This window comes from Neophocaena asiaeorientalis, unplaced genomic scaffold (assembly GCF_003031525.2).
Source record: "Neophocaena asiaeorientalis asiaeorientalis breed wild unplaced genomic scaffold, Neophocaena_asiaeorientalis_V1.1 scaffold398, whole genome shotgun sequence".
NCBI classification, from domain to species: Eukaryota; Metazoa; Chordata; class Mammalia; order Artiodactyla; family Phocoenidae; genus Neophocaena; species Neophocaena asiaeorientalis.
Genome location: NW_020173416.1, coordinates 1,649,015 through 1,653,246, shown reverse-complemented (window position 1 = coordinate 1,653,246; position 4,232 = coordinate 1,649,015). Strand labels below are relative to the sequence as shown.

Here is a 4,232-nt window from a genome sequence, read left to right as displayed (position 1 = left end):
GGTATCCAAATGCTGGTCCGTGGACCAGAGCCAGTTGGTGACATAAAACTCTCCAGAAGCTTGGCCCCTACTCCAGGTTGGGATGGTACTTTTTCCTTTTTAGCTTCTCCAGTTGCACAGCCAGTTTGGGGAACCACTGGAGTGGGTGGAATTGGTATCTGAGGGCTTGCCTGTTAGGGGGCTCTGTGTTCCCGGCCCACCTTCTAGTACCCATCGGGAAACTGTAGAGTATTGTCAGTATTGGTGTCACAGTGTGATTGGATTATTATTAGGGTTGTCTGTCTGTGTGGTTGTTCAACTTACCAGGTGACTGCCAGCCTTCGTGATGAGCGTTGGGAGCTGGGCAGCTTTTGTAGTGTCTATAATTAAGTAGAGTGGACAAAATGGTAGGGAAAGATTCTGGAAGTATCTTATTAGAGTCATGGTCTGGAGGAGACTCAGCGTTCTGCTGGCCTGACCCTCTTAGTTTTGCAGTAGAAGAAAGCGGGATTCTTCCTGGCCCACTGGGGGAATCAAGTCCTAATCAAATACACTGAAAATGGGTTAGAATTTTGAGGGCCGTTTGAGAAGGAAAGTGGTGGGGATGGGATAGCGCCCCGACGCCTGATTACCTCGAAAGCTTTTCTTGTTTCCAGGTCCTTCTATGACTCATCTGGCCTCAGCGACAGCCAAGAGGTCAGAGAGGTGGTCTCACCTGGGGATTCTTTTTTAGAAATTCACCTTCTCCAGTATCTACACTCAGGTGCCCCTGGGAAACAGCACCTGTGGCAGGCACCCTTTTCCTCAGGCTGTGCTCTGATGGGAATTCACAGGCACAGCCCCAAATTCAGAGGAAACAAACTCCTCTCCGCCACTACCACTGTGACCTGGTTTCCCAAAATGCAGGGCTCAGAAATCACTTTCTCATCAGGCTAAAGTCGCTGTGTTTTCTCTATCATTTCCTTCCCTTCCCCCCAACTTCCTGTTTTCTCTTCCTCTTTTCTCCATCCCCACCCCATCTCTCCAGCCCTGTCCCAGAACAGGAACAGAGACTGAGCGTTGATCATCACGATTTCCTGATGGGCCCTCTGGTTGCTCAGAGCCAGGGCCGGCCTGGCTTCTCTGGGGCACATGAACCCTGGCTGGCAGTATACAGGAAGCCAGGGCCTTTAGAGCCTCCTGGCTGAATGAGAACCTAACGAGAATAACCCTTCACGTCCTTGCAACGTTAACAGCTGCCAAAGAACTTTCTCCTGCCTTCCAGCTAACACACTGGAAAAATAAGACAACTCCTAGTGTTTTGGCCTAATAGCTCTAGTCCAGTTTAGATGGACAAAACATCGATTTGGGAGTTAGATATGAGTTCATGCCTGGTTCTGCACCGAACTCTCTGTATGACTCTTCAGGGCACTCTAGTTCTCTCTAGCTCGGTTCCCTAACCCTTTGGAAAAATGGAGTTCCTGGTACCTTTAGCAGAATTTTTGAGGACAAATTAGGAAAATGTAAGGTTCACCTGATGTGCCTGTTAGATATTATTTGCTTAACAAATGTGAGATCCCTTCTTTGGTTTTGGTTTTTGGCCCAGAGGAGTGGCTGTTCAAATGTTTGGTGTTCAGAAAAATCACATAATAAAACAACAAGGTCCTACTGTGTAGCACAGGGAACTATATTCAATATCCTGTAATAAACCATAATGGAAAAGAATCTGAAAAAGAACATACATGTGTGTGTGTGTGTGTGTGTATGTATAACTGAATCACTTTGCTGTACACCAGAAAGTAATACAACATTGTAAATCAACTAGACTTTAATTAAAAAAAAACAAGAAAGATCACATAATAAATGATAATCATGGGAGGAAAATCCATGTCTGTTCCTGTGTTTTCATGAAACATGGAGAGAGAGACAGACAGACAGAAAGAGACAGAGAGATAGAGACAGAGAGAGACCAGGAGACCTAGAGGCTGGGTGCACATACATCTATCATTAAAAAACCAAGTCCACCCACTGCTGTGCCCACAGGTCCCACTATTCCATAACAGCATTTTTCTAATGAGATAAAGGGAGAATCCTCCCAACCCCATGCCTGAGGTGGACTGTTTTACTCAGCTCCCAGGAGTAAAACTACAGAAACAGCAATGTGGAGAAAAGCGCCACCTCTCGTCTTGAAAATCCGTTAAATAAAAGACTTCTATTCAGGGTCAGTGACCACTTGTTTGAGAAGCCAGCCCAATCGTGTGGCTGCTTTTTTAAAAAATTCCAGAGACCAGAGAGTCAGAGACACATTCCAATCTGGAATCTCATCCCGAGCGGCTAAACCCTTGAATGAAGCTCTTTTCTTCTCTGAGCCTCAGTTTCCTCAACTACAGAAGCATTAGACAAGGTTATTGCATTTCTTCCAGCCCTAGGAATCTGTGATTCTGGGACTCTCTCTGCTCTCCTTAAAAGAATGTATTATAATGAGAGGAGAAGAGGAAACGGCCTCTCCTGGTAACATCACTTGCATTCCCTTTCTGCAGGTTATCACTCACCAAGGACAGAGAAACCACAGGACTCTCGGGGACCACAGCCCTGATTTAGGGAGCCAGACTTGTCTTGGCCAAACAGCTGCTCATCTGGTTCGTTCCATCAGCCTGGATTGGTGAATCTGAGTCACAAGGGAGATCTCCAGGTAAGAATCAACTGTCTCTGCTTATGGCCAGCAGCACGGTGACGACCAACATCGTAGTGCAGAGAATCTGCGATATGCAGGCTTACGGGATACCTGCAAGTATCGGGGATGGTCCTTCCACCAGATCTGTCATCTCTGATTGGAAGCCATCCTTCCTAACGCCACATACATGTACAAGGAAAAAAACCGAAAAGCAAAAAAAACAAGGACATAATGAAGAATTGATGTGCACTTCAAAGTAGCTGTAATTTCGAAAGTGCTTAAACGTCCCTGGGTTCTATAACTGCATTCTGAGTGGGAGCTGTTGCTATCTTCAGTCTTTTTAGTGTTTAGGCAGGAAACAGTCGCTTGGAACTACATGCAGGGGGAGAGCAGATTACAGCTGTTGCTGGAGGTCGCTTTGTCCCTGCAGAATGCATCTGAGGGCTTCTTTCTGGCCATCCAGACTGAGACCAGCAGGGAGAGAAGTAGCCCACCTGGCATGGAATTTAGGTCTCATGCCGGAAGTCTGGCTGGCATCTCACTTGCTGTAACATTTTTAGAGGTAAATGCAGCTGACTTTAGAGGTAAATTCGGCACTGCGGTGCACCAGCCTCGGATCGCCACTCCCCTTGCCCTCTTCCCTCACTGCCAGCATGTTGGTTCTCTCCCTCTTTCACCTTCTCCCAGTTATGGGCACTTTTCTTCTTATCAGGAAGGAGAGGGCCACACCTACTTGAACTTCATCATTGAACTTGGACCTGACACGGGCTGACATCCCTCTCCAATGACTCAAGGTCTGCTGATTTCAGCTCCTTGGACTTTGTTGTATTAGCACATCTCCTCTAAGCTGGCCCAGGGCACCCACACATCCAAGGTCAGGAGTCACGAAGGAAGTGACAGTACACTGAGATGATCTCACACCTGTTACTCTTTCAGCGGTTGCTGCAGTGACCATCTGCTCTCCTCTCCTAAAGCTCTTCTTTTGCATTTAGATATCCTGATTTTCCCTCAAAACTAAAACCAGAAGCATTTCATGAAGCTGAGAATCACCTGTAAGACCAGGTGATTTCTCAGGTATTTTCCAATTCTGAGTTCCTGGGATTATTTTATCCCAGACTTGGTCCTTATACCAGATTCTCATTCTTGAGGGGAACAGATTTATCTTGTGCTCCCTTCCTTTCTTCCTCTTGTGGTTTCTTTCCCCAGAGGGGTCCCTGAGCTGTAGCGTACTTCAGAGGAAGGAGAAGAGCTTTGGAAATTAGACAGACCTGACTTCACATCTCAGTTCTGCTATTTATCGGTTGAGTGATTTTGCCTAGATCGTTGTAAATTCCTGAGCTTCTGTTTCCCCGTCCACAAGATGGGGACAGTCCTCCCTGTGTGGCGGGCTTGTGGTGAGGTGCATTAGCATAGTTTCTTGCTTATAGTAAACCTCAAAAAATGTCAGCTTAATCAGAGGTATTTCAGTACAGCTTTGAGCCCTCGTTGGGTTGCATTTGAACCTGTGCCTAAAGTCTAGGGACAGACCTTGTCTGCACACGCAGTTAAGGAAGCCCAGAGCTGTTAATCTTTTTTTTTTTTTTTTTTTTTTTTTTTTGCG

General features: G+C 46.3%; 1 protein-coding gene across 2 annotated transcripts in view; it reads left to right on the top strand.

Moving 5' to 3' along the window:
* The first annotated feature begins 2,497 nt into the window (after positions 1 to 2,497).
* The window catches only part of CYRIA (CYFIP related Rac1 interactor A), a 58,592-nt gene continuing 56,857 nt past the window's right edge, over positions 2,498 to 4,232 (top strand). The window contains exon 1 of one of the 2 annotated variants that reach the window (XM_024747244.1): positions 2,498 to 2,650. The gene's annotated coding sequence lies outside the window, so the exon portion shown is untranslated. The remainder of the gene's footprint in view (positions 2,651 to 4,232) is intronic. The other variant, XM_024747245.1, reaches the window with a different exon arrangement.